Below are 17,103 nucleotides of genomic sequence, written 5' to 3' on the forward strand. Positions count from 1 at the left end.
TTCATATCATATGATTGGAGATAAAGGGAAGTCTCTATCTTTGCAAGAATTTGATGGTGGTCTTGTTAGCTTTGGAAATGACAAAGCATGTATGGTCAAAGGAAAAGGAACTATATCATTCAATGGTAAGAATAATACTGAAAATAATTATTATGTTGAAGGTTTGAGGCATAATCTTTTGAGTGTAGGACAATTTGTAGATAAGGGATTTCAATTACAGTTCAAGAATGGAAAATGCAAAATCATTAACAAATCTGGTTTGGAGATTGCAACCGGTACATAGACAAAAGGTAATATATTTTATTTGAACTCCAATGCGAAGACATGTTTGATTACACAGATTGATGAGAGTTGGCTATGGCATAAAAGGCCGTGTCATGTGAATTTTGATTGCATTGTGAAGACCAGTTCAATTAAGGTAGTTAGGGATATACTTATGATTATGAAGCCCTATAATCTGGTATGTAAAGAATGTCAAATGGGTAAATAGGTCAGAACCTCTTTTAGGAGTATACAAGATAAATCAAATGATGTTATTGATCCTATTCATACTGATTTATACTAGAGTTAAAATTTTTTCAAGTGATAGATATTTCATGCTAATCATTGATGATTATTCTAGAATGATGTGGGTTACTTTTCTGGAGGAAAAATTTGAAGCATTTGAAAATTTTAAAATATTTAAAGCTAAAGTGGAAAATGAGATAGGATTGAATATTAAATGTTTGAGATCGGATCATGGTAGTCAATTCACATCCGGTGAGTTTAATAACTTTTGTGAGAAGCATAGTATAAGAAGACAATTTTCTGCTGCCCAGAAAGCTCAATAGAATGGAGTTGTGGAAAGGAAGAACAAAACTATCTTGGATGCTGCTAGAACAATGATGATGGAAGCTAGTCTACCTCATGTATACTAGAGAGAAGCAGTGAGTACAATGGTTTATACATTCAATAGAGTATATATCAAAGTAGAAATTGGTAAGACACCTTATGAATTATGGTTTGGCAATACCCCTACAGTTAAGTATTTTAGAAATTTTTGTAGTAAATGTTATATAAGGAGAGATGATATCATTGGAAAATTTGATCCTAGATGTGATGAAGGTATATTTCTTGGTTATTCTAATGAAAGCAAAGCATATAGATTTTATAACTAGAGATTGCAGAGAATTGTGGAGAGTGCTAATGTCAAAGTGGATGAGCTAAATAGAAGTCAAATTAGAGTTTATGAGAAGGAACCGACAGTGAAAATGATTATATCTAAATCAGTAGCACCTTTAATAGAATAGAGGGTTGAACTAGTTACTTTGGAAATATCAAAGAATTCTACAGTAACTGAAGAATAGGGAAGAGGAAGTAAAAGTCAGAAGACTCCTAGGTATGTGAGATTGAATCATTCAGAAGATCAGATTATTAGGGATAAGAGCAATGGAGTGATGACAAGAAGAAGACTGGAAACTAATGAGGTGTGTTTAATTTCACAAGTTGAAACGCTATCACTAATTAAGGCATGTAAAGATGAATATTGGTTGAAATCTATGGATGAAGAATTAGATCAAATTGAGAAAAATAACACATGGACCTTGGTTCCTTGGCCTAAAAATAAAAATGTTATTGCAACTAAATGGGTTTTTAGGAATAAATTAAATGAGGATGGTCAATTTATAAGGAAAAAGGCTAGATTGGTTTCTAAAGGATATTCTCAGAAGGAAGGAATTGATTATGGAGAGACTTTTGCACCTATTGCTAGGATTGAAGCTGTAAGATTATTTCAAGCCTATGCTTCTTATAACCACTACAAGGTTTATCAGATGGATGTTAAATGTACATTATTGAATGGGGATCTTGATGAGGAAGTTCAAATTGAGCAACCTGATGATTTTTCACTATCAGATGATACATGTATGGTTTGCAGGTTAAGGAAATTTTTATATGAATTGAAACAAGCACCTAGAGTTTGGTATGAGAAGGTTGGATAAATATCTTTTGGAGCTTGGTTTTACTAAGGGTAGTGCTGACAGTAATTTATATCATAAGATCACTTATGATGATATACTGATTATTGAAATATTTTTTGATGACATTATTTTTGGATGTGAAGACAAGTTATCCATAGAATTTTCTAAAAGTATAAAGAAAGAATTTGAGATGTCTATGATTGGTGAGATCAAAATTTTCTTAGGTTTGGAGATTACATAGACTGAAAAAGGTATTTTCAACTGTCAAACTAAATATCCTAAGGAATTTTTGAAGAAATTTGGTATGGTAGATTCTAAACTGGTAAGTACTCCTATGGTTACAAGTGAGAAATTGATAAGAAAAGATGTTTCTGCACTGGTAAATCCTACAAGATACAAATTTATGATTAGAGTGTTGGTATTAGGGATGTGTTGCATTGGTTTTGTCATTGATGTCAACACTTGTCAACACTTGGGAACACTTATCAGCACTAGAGATCTTTGGTTATGTTCATCGGCATGTTCAGTGACTTATGCACAGTCACCGGTATCTGATTCACTGATAGGTTATATTGTTCACCAACACTAAGGATGATCTGTTATCATTTGGAGATTACTTGGTTATGTCAAAGACATTGTTTGGACACTTGGTTTTGGTGATTTGGTTATTGGTCTAATTGAGTTTGCATATTTGTTGTTACCAGCAAATAGGTCTAGGTTGTGGACCGACAAGCATTATCTATTCTAGATCAGCACAACACATTATGGAGATGTCTTATTGATTGGTTATTATTGTAAATGAACTAAGCCGACATGATGCATCACATATTGATTCATTTTTAATTCATTTAATTGTAATATTCTTAGTAAGCCAACCTACATATTTGGTCTTATGTTTTGGTATATATGCAAGATCTCATTTGTGAGATTGATATATGGAATAAAATAAGGTATTACAAGGTTGTGATATTCAGTATAAGTAAAGGTATACATGTAGATATCATTTGAAGATTCAAGGAAGGTATGAAGAATACAATCAGAGCTTAATCGGTATCGAATCCAACATATGAAGATGCCATTTTGAGTAGTACATTATCATTGGATCTAACCATCCAATTGTAGTCAGTGTAACTCCCATTTTGTGATTGAGTAGTGAGCTCTAGGGAGTTGGCCTTTTGCATGTGCAGACCCCATTTGTACACACATACTATCTGCAGTAGTGTCATTTGATTATGGGTAAGGTTTCCCACTATGGTTTTTCCCCTTATAGGGTTTCCACATACAAATATCTGTGTTATGTGTTGTGGATGTTATTTTTCTTTCTGTTTCATACATTAAACTTTGTTGATAATGTTATTAACTGTTAAACTATCAACCGGCACTAAGTGTGGTTTACCGGTATTATGCATTAAGTTTGGTTAAGTTATATTTGGGTTGAAATTAATAGACAACTGATTCAATCCCCCCCCTCTCAGTTGCCTTCAGGTCCTAACAATTGGTATCAGAGATAAGTCCTCTTTTGTAGAAGTTTAACAACTTGAGGAGATTCTATGGCAACTAACTATTTCAGGAAGGACAGTCTGAAGCTTGATGGAACTAACTATGGTAAATGGAAGATCAGAATGGAGACACGTCTGAATTGCATTGGAAAATACATATGGGATGTTACAAAGAATGGCTATGTTGGTCCTACACAGAGTCAACCTAATCCACCTACCTTGGCTAAAGATTAGGATAATGGTAGCAAAGCAAGAGAAGCACTTTTGAGCAGATTGTCAGATCAACAAATCATGGGATTATCAGACTGATTTATTGCTAAAGCTATTTGGGATAAATTGGAAACATTAAATGAAGGTGATACAATGTTCTGGAGGATCCTTAAGTGAAGATGAAATTGTTTCTAAAGTTTTAAGAGCATTGCCACCAGCATACAAAATGAAAGTAACTGCTATTAATGAATTTAGAACAATGCCTAATACATCAATATCTAGAGATACTTTGGTTGGAAAACTTTTAGCTTTTGAACTTGAGGAATTTGGTCCTATTGCTACAATTAAGACAGATTTGGCTTTCAAATTATCATCATCTACGTTATCATCATCATCATCTGAAAAATCTAATTGGAAAGCACTCTATGCTAGAGAACTTGAAGAGCTTAAAGTACTATTTGCAAGGAAAATGCCTAAAGGTCCAGTTGGAAGTAAGTATGAAGGTAAAGAACCATTTAAATGTTTTAATTACAATAAAATTTTTCATATGGCATCTAGGTGTCTTGATAGACATGCAAGATTGAAAGAAGAAGCTAAAAGAACATATAAGCCTAATAGAGACAAATTAGGTTACTATGCTGATGAAGGAGTTACTGATGATTGTGATGAGGAACTGATAGACAATGGATGGGCTTTTGTTGCAATAACAGAAGATCAACTAGCACCTATTGTACAACTGGTAGAGCAAGCCTTGATAGCTAAAATTGAAGAAAAGGATGAATGGATCATTGATTCCGGATGTTCACATCATATGACTGGTGATAAAAGTAAATTCTTAACCTTGCAGGAATACAATAGAGGTCTAGTAAGATTTGGGGATGATAAAGCTTGTTTGATCTGAGGAAAAGGCACTATATCTTTTGACGGTAAGCACAATATTGTCAATGTTTATTATATTGAAGGTTTGAAGAATAACCTTTTGAGTGTTGGTCAATTAGTTGAAAAGGGATTTCAGTTACAATTCAAGAATGATAAATGCAAAATCATGAATAGAAATGGTTTGGAAATTGCAACTGGTAATCACATTAGAGGTAATATCTTTCATTTGAATAACAATGAGAAGACATGCTTGATTGCACATATTGATGAAAGTTGGTTATGGCATAAAAGACTTTGTCATGTAAATTTTGATTGCATTGTGAAAATCACTACTACTAAGGTAGTAAGGGATTTACCAAAGATTATAAAACCTCACAATCTGGTATGTAAGGAATGTCAATTTGGAAAGCAAGTTAGAGCAACTTTTAAGAGTATTCCAGAAAAAACCAATAATGTTCTTGACTTAATTAATATTGATTTATGTGGTCCAGCAAGAACTAGAAGTTTACAAGGAGATATATATTTTATGCTAATCATTGATGATTATTCTAGAATGTGTTGGGTTACTTTTCTTAGGGAGAAATCATAAGCTTTTGGGAAATTAAAACTATTCAAGGTAATGGTAGAGAATGAAACCGGTAAGAAAATCAAATGTTTGAGATCGGATCAAGGAGGGGAATTCACATCTAAGGAAATTAATACATTCTGTGAAGTGAATGGAATCAAAAGACAATTATCAGCACCTCAGATACCCCAGCAGAATGGAGTTGTGGAAAGGAAGAACAAAACTATTCTGGATGTAGCTAGAAGAATGATATCTGAAGAAAACCTACCTCATGTGTATTGGAGAGAAGCAGTGAATACAACGGTTTACACATTCAATACAGTTCACATCAAAGGTGAAACCAGTAAGACCCTTCATGAACTATGGTTTGGTAATACTCCTACTCTTTAATATTTTAGACTATTTGGAAGAAAATGTTATATTAGGAGAGATGATTATATTGGAAAATTTAATCCTAGAAGTGATGAAGGAATATTTCTTGGTTATTCATCTAAGAGCAAGGCATATAGATGTTTTAATAAGAGATTGTAGAAAACCATTGACAGTGCAAATGTGAAGAATGATGAATAGTTTAGAGGTAATTCAAGGTCTATGGACTCTGAACCAATAGTTAAGATAATTAGAAATGAACCTGCACTGAGAACACCAGTATAAAATGTTGATCCAGTCACACTGGCATCATCTGAGAATTCCATAGTGACTGAAGAATAATAAGTGAATATACCCAGGTATGTAAGATTGAATCACTCTGAAAGTCAGATAATTAGGAATAAGTATCAAGGTGTAATGACTAGAGGAAGATTGGAAAATGAAGAGGTATGTTTAATTTCTCAAATTGAACCAGTAACTATTAATGAGGCATGTGAAGATAAACATCGGATTAAGGCTATGGAAGATGAATTGGAACAAATTGAAAAGAATAACACATGGACATTGGTTCCCTGGCCTAAAAAAAAAATTGTAATTGGAACTAAATAGGTATTTAGAAATAAACTTAATGAAGATGGTAAGGTAATAAGAAACAAAGCAAGATTAGTGTGTAAGGGATATTCACAGAAAGAAGGAATTGACTACAATGAAACATTTGCGTTGGTAGCTAGAATTGAGGCAGTCAGATTATTTTTAGCATTTGCAACACACAAGAACTATAAAGTATATCAAATGGATGTTAAATATGCATTTCTGAATGGTGATCTTGAAGAGGAAGTTTACATTGAACAACCTGATGGATTTTATTTGACAGATGACAAAGATATCGTTTGTAGGTTAAGGAAAGCTTAATATGGATTGAAGCAAGCTCCTAGAGCTTGGTATGCTAGATTGGACAAATATCTTTTGAAGCTTGGTTACACTAAAGGTAATGTTGACAACAACTTATATTACAAAGTGACTAATGATGACATCTTGGTTATTGAATTTTTTGTTGATGATATCATTTTTGAAGGAGAAGAAGGATTGTGTAAAGACTTTTCTAATAAGATGCAAAAAAAATTTGAAATGTCTATGATTGGGGAGATAAAATTCTTTTTAGGATTGCAGATTTCATAAACTGATAAAGGTATATTCATAAATCAATCAAAGTACTTAAAACAACTACTAAAGAAATTTGGTATGGAAAACTCTAAACTGGTAAGTACTCCTATGACTACAACTGATAAACTATCATTGAAGGATGAATCAACACCTGCTAATCTGACAAGATATAAATCTATGATTGGAGGTTTACTATATTCGACACAAACAAGACCTGATATTATGAATGCAGTATGTATTGTTTCAAGATTTTAGAGTAATCCTAAGGAAAATCATGAATTAGCAGTAAAAAGGATTTTTTTGGTATCTACAAGGCACAACAAATTTTGGTTTATGGTATCCTAAAGATGGAATTTTTGATTTATGTGCATACATAGATACAAATTGGGCAGGAGATGTAGATGACCAAAAGAGCACCACCGATGGAGCATTTTTTCTTGGTAGTAGATTAATTTCATGGTTGAGCAAGAATCAAAGTTGTACATCATTATCAACAGTAGAATCTGAATATGTTGTAGCAGCAACTAATTGTACATAGGTATTATGGATTAAGAAAATGTTGAAGGACATAAAGGTAAAATGCAAATAACCTATAATCATTTACTGTGATAATATGGCAGCAATTGATATATCTAAGAATCCGGTATTTCACTCTAAAACTAAACATGTTTCTATCAAATTCAATTTTCTGAAAGCGAATGTTGAAGCAAAAGAAGTGAAATTGGTTTATGTGAATACTAAAGAGCAGATTGCAGATATCTTTACTAAGCCTTTGCCTAAGGAAACATTTGAATATCTAAGAGAGAAGCTTGGAGTTATACCCTCACTGGTAGAGACTTAGATAGTTGGAGCATGACATAAGACCGACATAATTAACAAAGAAATCTTTTTCTAGCTTTGATGAAGGAAAGATACTTCTTAGGGGGAGTAGATTGAATAAATTTGGTTATAATAATTGGTATTTCTGAACTGATTGTATTTGGTTTTGTATTTCTTTGGCATTTGATGTCAAAGGGGGAGAGATATCTATGAAAAAACACATTATCTTTTGGGGAGAGATTATTCCTAGGGGGAGAAATATTATGTATTTTGATTTTTGGTAATTAATCTCTTTGGGAGATTGATGGTATTATGGATGTGTTGCATTGGTTTTGTCATTGATGTCAACACTTGTCAACACTTGTCAACACTTATCAACACTGGAGATCTTTAGTTATGTTCACTGGCATGTTCAGTGACCTATGCTCAGTCACCGGTATCTGGTTCACCAACACTAAGGGTGATCTGTTATCATCTAGAGATTACTTGGTTATGTTGAAGACATTATTTGGACACTTGGTTTTGGTGATTTGGTTATATGTCTAATCAAGTTTGCATATTTGTTGTTACCAGCAAATAGGTCTAGGTTATGGAGTGGCAAGTGTTATCTATTCCAGATCAGAATGACACATTATGGAGATGTCTTATTGAATGGTTATTATTGTAAATGCATTAAGCTGACATGATGCATCACATATTGATTCATTGGTAGTTGATTTAATTGTAATATTCTTAGTAAGCCAACCTACACATTTTATCTTAGGTTTTGGTATATATGTAAGATCTCATTTGTGAGATTGATATAGGGAATGAAATAAGGTATTACAAGGTTGTAATATTTGGTATAAATAAATCTATACATGTAGAGATCATTTGAATATTCAAGGAAGGTATGAAGAAGACAATCAGAGCTTAACCAGTACTGAATCTTGCATATGAAGATTCTATTTTGAGCAGTACATTATCATTGGATCTTACCGTCCAATTGTAGTCAGTGTGACTCCCATTTTGTGAGTGAGCAGTGAGCTCTAGGTAGTTGGTCTTTCTACATGTGCAGAGCCCATTTGTACACACATACTATCTATAGTAGTATCATCTTATTGTGGGTAAGTTTTCCCACCATGGTTTTTCCCCTTATAGGGTTTCCACATACAAATATATGTGTTATGTGTTGTGGATGTTATTTGTCTTTCTATTTCATGCATTAAACTTTACCAGTACTATTATTACCTATTAAACTATTAACCAACATTAAGTTTTTTTTACCAATATTATGCATTAAGTTTGGTTTACAGGTATTATGCATTAAGTTTGTGGTGCAGGAGCACCTAGTTGAGTAAAACTCCCATTTTTGAGTATTTAATGCTTTTATGTTTTTAAAGTCTTGTGTTAGGTTGATTATGTTGTTTTATGTTGTTTTGTGTCATGTTTAGTGGTCTTGATCTCTTTTTGGGCTGTAGAGATTAGTTGTGTCCTTCAGGCTTTGAGTTGACAATTTTTGGCAAAAATGTGCAAAATTGCCAAAAAGGTCTTCTAATGCCTTCAAGAGAATTGAAACATGTTTTTTAGGTGTTTTTAGGCATGTCTAAGTTGTTTGGACAAGTTGATAAGGCTATATTGTCAAAAATGCCTTTTTGAGCAAGAAAAGTTATCATTTGGCTTGAAAAGTTGTCAAAATTGTCATTTTCTTGCAAAATGAAGTTGGGAAAGCCTCTTGTCTGTACTGGGCTTGATAACTACTTTTTCATACTATAAAAATACCTTCCTTTTCCTTGGACAAGGTTGGAAATTGTAATGACAAAGATTTGCTAATGAGAAAAGAACAAAAATATGGTTTTTACCTTGTTTTTCCTTCCTTTTAAATAACAGTTCGTACTGTAGCTATGCAAATCCATACTGTACCTTCTTGGAAGTGGAAATGTTGATATTCTAAAGCCTCCCATTTAATTGTTTCATTGGTTTTTAATTTGCAAGGTGGTTGTGTAAAATAGTTTCCTTTTTGTGTAGTTGTTGTCCTGACAAGGATTTTGGGGTTCTAAAATGCATAAACTTGGTTGATCTAGGTCTGGGATCCCTCCAATGGATTTTTCCAAGTTTATTTTATTGTCTATAGTGTACTTATATTTCATTTTTTTCAAGAGAAGTGTTTTGAAGATGTATTTGAATGAGAACTAGGCAAGTTGGAGCAACTCGGCTAGTTCATGGTTAAAACTCAAAATTTGCACCCAAAAATGTTTTGGACTGAACAAATGAATGAGGCAGAGGTTTGGACATGTGACCAAGGTTTTTATACATCATTTTGATGTGTTATACTAGTTTGTTTCATTTAATCATTCTCTTGTTGTAAGCAAAATAGTGATTTCACTATTTTTGAAATTTGTGTTTGTAAAAATGCTCATGGAGTGCTTCAAAGCATGATCCAAGCCTTGCAACTATAAAGGCTATGTAATAGGAGAGTTAAAATTTTTTTTATAGACCTCATGGAAGTATACTTTCTATTTCATACTCCTTGTCTTGCAGGGCCAAAGAGATAGCAGCAGATTGACTGGTAAAAGGGACAATCTTGACTATGACAGTGACAAATTGACTGATTTTGCAATTGTTGGCCAAGTGTTTGGTAAAATGTTTGTATGGTAGAGGTAGGGGAAGCATGTTAAAGACATTTTAGAGGTCTTGTGAAGACCTAGGCACTTGTAGAAGAGAATAAGAATGCAAACCCAGAGACTACATCTCAAAACCCTCCAAAACCCTACTTTTAAGCCCAATTTTGAGGACAGCCCTCATATCGCAATGAAAAGGGCCTAAACCATGAAAATATGTTAGAAAATACCTCTAAACCATCAACCAAGTAAACTTTGTGGAAGTTTTTATCTGTTTTTTAGTAGAATAATTAAAAAGTGCCAATTAGGCCTCCACGGGCTAGTAGCCCTTTTTGGCTGCATAACACACAAATGACAGTTTTGGTCAAAATGCTCAAACTTGATTGTAAGAAAGAGTTGTGGGCTTGTGAAACCTTAGGAGAAAAATCCTAAATAGTGAGACAAATGCCAAATGGAACCTTGGATAGTGTGTATCCCCTTTGGAGGTTTTGGATCCTTAGTTGCCTAGCTGAGTAAGCTAAAGCTATGGGCCTTAAACTAAACCTTGAGCATCAAAACTGGATTAAAACCTTGCTTCCCTTACTTTTCCATGCAAAATACTCCTAAAGCACACTGAAATAGAGGGTTGAATGCCAAAGAACAGAGATTGAGGGTGTGTAGATGGGTGGAGTGAGAAACTTGAGTAGATTTGAGCATGGGAGTGGGTTTTCACCAAAGGGGGAGTTTGTTAGGAAAGTGATACATGAGGTGCTTGGTACTATAACCCCAAGGAATTTATAAACACATATAGTAGAATCAACAATTCTTTGGGTAACAAATTGATCCTTTGGAGCAAATTATCCTTTTGAGCACTTACCTAGCAATCTCCCTATCATAGTGGTATTAGAGCGAACAAAAGATTCAGGAGAAAAGGGACAGTAGGAAAACATGGTGACTAATGCAGAATTAGCTAAGAATGTTGAAGACCAAGAAGAGGAAATAGGGCACTCAGAGAGAGATTAGATCAAATAGTAATGAAACTAGCTGAAGTAGAAGCCAAAACTAAAGAAGTCCATGATAAGGTTGGAGATTAGGATAAAATGATGGCAATAGAGGATGAAGTCCCCGTGCCTAACCCTATCATTGAGCAAGAACCATTCTTGAAAGCCTTGAGAGCTATGAGTGGTAAAACCTTAGAGGGAGTGGCTCTTTTTAGTGGGAAGCTGGATCCAAATTCTCTAATAGAGTGGATAGAAGGGTTAGAAAACCATTTTGAATGTGATGGAGTGACTGAAGCACAAAAGATTAAGGTGGAAAAATCAAGGCTAAGAGGGACAACCTTAACTTGGTGGAAGTTCATCCAAGAGGAAAGGGTGAAAGAAGGCAAGAAACCACTAGCCACCTAGAAAGAAATGGTAGCCAAAATCAAAGAAACCTACCTTCCTGAAGACTATGAAATACAACTTCACCAGAAAAGACAAAATTTGAGACAAAAAGACCTAGATGTTAGTAGCTACACTGAAGAGTTTCAAAAAATGTGCAAGAGATCTAGAGTAGTGGAGGATGAGAGCATACAAGTGGAAAGGTACTTGAATGGGTTGAGGTGGAACATCTAGGAAGAGATGAGCTTGTTATGCCCACAAATAGTACACAAGTGCTATCAATTAGCACTTAAGGTGGAAGAGAAAGGTAGGAGAAAGCAAGAACAAAACAATAGAAGAATAGGTAGGGGAAGAGATGGTAGAGGCCATAGAGGAACTTTTGGGGGAAGAAGCATAGATCAATGATCCCAGGGAGAGTCTAAACTTATTGAGCAAAGCGGGGATTCTTAGAGAAAACCCAACTATAGGGGTAGGGGATCAAGCAACCTGAGTAGAGGTAGATCTAATGGACTAGGGAGAGGGTCCTACTTCTCAACCATGAAGTGTTATAGCTACCAAAAATTGGGCCACCCTGCCTATAGATGCCCAGAGAAGCCTAGTTCATCCTATGGTGGTGAAAAGAGGGTAAACTATGTTCAGGAAGATGGAGGAAATACCAGAAATTCAACATTGAACAACCTAGCTTCAGAAGATGGTGAGAGTTTGATGATCAAAAGAGTGTTAATGAAGAAGCCACATAGTACATAGGTCTCACAGAGAAGAGAAATGTTTAGAATCAAGTGTAAAATCATGGGAAAGGTGTGTAAGGTCATCATAGATTTAGGATCCATGGATAACATCATATCAGAAGAAGCAGTAAGCAAATTGAAACTACCTAGGATACAACACAAGGAGCCATACAAAGTCACATGGTTGAATAAGGGACAACATGTGTTAGTAAATGAGAAAGCTTAGGTAGATTTCCACATAGGTGGATATTTAGATAGGATCCTATGTGACATCCTTCCTATGGATTCTTGCCACCTGCTATTGGGTAGACCATGGCAATTTGACCGAAAAGCACAACATGATGGGGAAAGAAACTCCTATTCATTTCAGAAAGATGGAGTAACCTATCAGATTTAATCCCTCTTTGAAGAAGGAGAGAGAAGCAACAAAGTACCTAACATCTTGTTAGTGAATGAGAAAGAGTTCATAAAAACACTAGAAGAAGGTGAAGGAGTAGGATTTGTACTCCTAGTGAAACCCAAGGAAGAAAAGGTAGAAAAGAAAGTTGAGGTACCATATGAGGTGCAGTAATTCCTAGATAACTTCAAAGACATAATCAGTGATGGTACACCTGTAGCCTTACCACCTCCTAGAGCCATTAGCCATCAGATTAACTTCATACCTGGAGCCTCTTTGCCCAATAAGGAAGCCTAGAAGATGACCCCTGAACAAAACAAAGAGGTAGCAAGACAAATACAAGACCTCTTAGACCAAGGGATGAATAGGAAAAGCATTAGTCCTTGTGTAGTACCTACTATGTTGACACCTAAGAATGGTGGAATATGGAGGCTTTGTATAGATTCCAGAGCCATAAACAAGATCACCATCAGATACAAATTCACCATACCCAGGATAAAGGACATGATGGATTTTTTGGGGCATGCACAATATTTCAATAAGATTGATTTGAAGAGTGGTTACCCTCAAATAAGAATCAAAGAGGGGGATGAGTGGAAGACAACTTTCAAAACAAATGAGGATCTCTATGAGTGGCTTGTCATGCCTTTTGGACTCTCTAATGCTCCCAGCACATTCATGAGACCCATGAATGAAGCTTTACATGATTTCATTGGCAAATTTATTGTAGTGTATTTAGATGATATTATTTTTTTTAGAAAGACTAAGGAAGAGCACTTACAACATTTAGCTAATGTTTTGAGATAGTTATCTAATGAACAGCTAACCATTAATCTTGAAAAATGTGATTTTATGAAGCAAGAATTGGTCTATCTTGGTTTTGTTGTATCACAAGGCAATCTGAAAAATGGATCAATCTAAAGTTGCAGCAATAATTAGTTAGCCAACTCCTAAGATAGCCAGTGATGTCAGAAGCTTCCATGGTTTGGCACAATTTTACAGAAAGTTCATCAGGGGATTCAGTGAGATTTGTACTCCAGTGTTAGACACCATCAAAGGGGGTGTAAAGGTAAAATTTCAGTGGATAAGTGCAGCCAATAAGGGGTTTGAATTATTGAAAACTAAAGTAGCTACTCAACCAGTGCTCATTTTACCTAGTTTTGATAAGCTTTTTACTATTGAATGTGATACTAGTAATATTACTGTAGGAGCTATTTTAAGTCAAGAAAATCGACCAGTTGCATTCTTTAGTGAGAAGTTGAATGATGCAAAGAAAAAGTACTCTTCCTATGATTTAGAACTTTATGCATTAGTACAAGCACTTAGGAAATGGAGACACTATCTTCTTCCTAAGGAGTTTTTTTTATAGACAGATAAGCAGGCACTCAATTTCTTGAACTCATAGGATAAACTAAATCATAGGCATGTTAAATGGGTAGAATACTTGCAAGCTTACACTTTTACTCTTAAGCATAAGAAGGGTCAGTTGAATAAAGTAGTAGATGCTTTGAGTAGAAGGTTGTTAACTATTCATGAGATTCAAGTTCAGAGCATTGGTATTGATAATTTCAAAGACATTTATCCTATTGATGATGATTTTACTGAAGCTTATAGAGTTTGTCAAGATTTTGAGAATAATTTCCATAGTGCATTTGCTGATTTCACTTTGTAGGATGGTTTGTTATTTAGGGGTGGACAATTGTGTGTTCCAAAGGGTTCTATGAGAGAGAACCTCATTCAAGAGAAGCACAATGGGTGCTTAAGTGGACATTTCGGTCTCAACAAGACCTTAGAACTAGTTCAAAGGTTCTATTATTGGCCTAAGATGCAGAGAGACATTAGGAGGTATGTTGAGCAGTGCTTGGTATGTCAGAAAGAAAAAGGTAATTCCTCTAATGCTGGTTTATATCAGCCTCTTCCCATTCCACATAGGCCTTGGGATTGCATTAGTATGGATTTTGTAGTAGGATTACCTAGAACTCAAGCAAGATTTGATATCATCTTTGTAGTAGTTGATAGATTCAGTAAAATGGCTCACTTCATTCCTTGCAAGACAACACATGATGCAAGTCATATTGCCTATTTGTTTTTCAAATAAGTTGTTAGAATTCATGGTTTGCCTACTAGCATTGTTTCAGATAGGAATGTTAAGTTTCTTAGTCATTTCTGGAAAACATTGTGGAAGATATTGGGTACTAATCTCTCTTTTGGTTCAGCTTATCATCCACAAACTGATGGCCAAACTGAAGTTGTAAACAAGTCTCTTGGAAACATGCTTAGGTGCTTGACAAAGGAATATGGGTAGAGTTGGGATCAACTCATTCATCAAGCAAAATATGCCTACAATGATAGTGTTAACCGGTCTATAGGTAAAAGTCCATTTGAAGTTGTTTATGGTATGAATCCAAGGGGTATAATGGAGTTGACGGATATCACTAACTTGTAGCATAAGAGTGGAATAATAGATGACATAGCTCACTCCATGAAGGAGGTTCATGAGCAAGTGAGACAAGCTCTCCAAGATACCTCTCAAAAAGTCAAGAAAAGAGTGGATGCTACAAAGAGAGATGGTTCATTTGAAAAAATCAAGGCTACACAAGGGAGTTCCAAGAAAACTTCAGATGAGGAGAATAGGCCCTTGCAAGATCTTGGCTAAGTATGGGTCTAATGCTTACAAAGTTGATTTGCCTACTAATGTTTCTTTGTCCCCCATTTTTAATGTTGCAGATCTGATTGCTTTCAAAGGGATACCACATAAGGAAATTCAAAGAGCTTTATATGTTTCCAAATCCCTTTCTGATCTATCTCTCCCTTCTCTTTCTTTTCCCCACGCAGAACAGGTTCTAGACTCCAAAATTCTCAAAAAGACAAGGAATCACACCTACATAGAGCATCTAATCAAATGGAAGGACCAACCTATCTAAGAGGCCACATGGATACCTAAAGATTAATTTTAGAAATTTGGTATACCTTCTTCTTTGCTGCCTCAAGGAGTCACATGACTTCTTTGTTTTTGGGGGAGTATGGTGCAGGAGCACCTAGTTGAGTAAAACTCCCATTTTTGAGTATTTAATGCTTTTATGTTTGTAAAGTCTTTTTTTAGGTTTATTATGCTGTTTTAGGTCTTTTTGTGTCATGTTTAGTGGTTTTTATCTCTTTTTGGGCTCTAGAGATTAGTTTTGCCCTTCAGGCTTTGAGTTGACAATTTTTGGCAAAAATGTGCAAAATTGCCAAAAAGGTCTTCTAATGCCTTCAAGAGCATTGAAACATGTTTTTTAGGTTTCTTTAGGCATTTATAAGTTGTTTGGACAAGTTGATAAGGCTATATTGTTAAAAATGCCTTTTTGAGCAAGAAAATTTGTCATTTGGCTTGAAAAGTTGTCAAAATTGTCATTTTCTTGCAAAATGAAGTTGGGAAAGGCTCTTGTCTGTACTGGGCTTGATAAATAATTTTTCATACTATAAAAATACCTTCCTTTTCCTTGGAAAAGGTTGGAAATTTTAATGACAAAGATTTGCTAATGAGAAAAGAACAAAAATATGGTTTTTACCTTGTTTTTCCTTCCTTTTAAATAACAGTTCGTACTGTAGCTATGCAAATCCATACTGTACCTTCTTGGAAGTGGAAATGTTGATATTCTAAAGCTTCCCATTTAATTGTTTCTTTTGTTTTTAATTTGCAAGGTGGTTGTGTAAACTAGTTTCCTTTTTGTGTAGTTGTTGTCTTGACAAGGATTTTGGGGTTCTAAAATGCATCAACTTGGTTGATCTAGGTCTGGGATCCCTCCAATGGATTTTTCCAAGTTTATTTGCTTGTCTATAGTGTACTTATATTTCATTTGAAGATGCATTTGAATGAGAACTAGGCAAGTTGGAGCAACTCGGCTAGTTCATGGTTAAAACTCAAAATTTGCACCCAAAAATGTTTTGGAGTGAACAAATGAATGAGGTAGAGGTTTGGGCATGTGACCAAGGTTTTTATACATCATTTTGATGTGTTAGACTAGTTTGTTTCATTTAATCATTCTCTTGTTGTAAGCAAAATAGTGAGTTCACTGTTTTTGACATTTGTGTTTGTAAAAATGCTCATGGAGTGCTTCAAAGCATGATCCAAGCCTTGTAACTATAAAGGCTATGTAATAGGAGAGTTCAAAAATGTTTTATAGACCTCATGGAAGTCTACTTTCTAGTTCATACTCCTTGTCTTGTAGGGCCAAAGAGATAGGAACAGATTGACTGGTAAAAGGGACAGTCTTGACTATGACAGTGACAAATTGACTGATTTTGCAATTGTTGGCCAAGTGTTTGGTAAAATTCTTGTATGGTATAGGTATGGGAAGCATTTTAAAGACATGTTAGAGGTCTTGTGAAGACCTAGGCACTTATAGAAGAGCATAAGAATGCAAACCCAGAGACTACATCTCAAAACCCTCCAAAACCCTACTTTTACGCCCAATTTTGAGGACAGTCCTCATATCGCAATGAAAAGGGCCTAAACCATGAAAATATGTTAGAAAATACCTCTATACCATCAACCAAGTCAAATTTGTGGAG

This window comes from Cryptomeria japonica, chromosome 8, assembly GCF_030272615.1.
Source record: "Cryptomeria japonica chromosome 8, Sugi_1.0, whole genome shotgun sequence".
NCBI classification, from domain to species: Eukaryota; Viridiplantae; Streptophyta; class Pinopsida; order Cupressales; family Cupressaceae; genus Cryptomeria; species Cryptomeria japonica.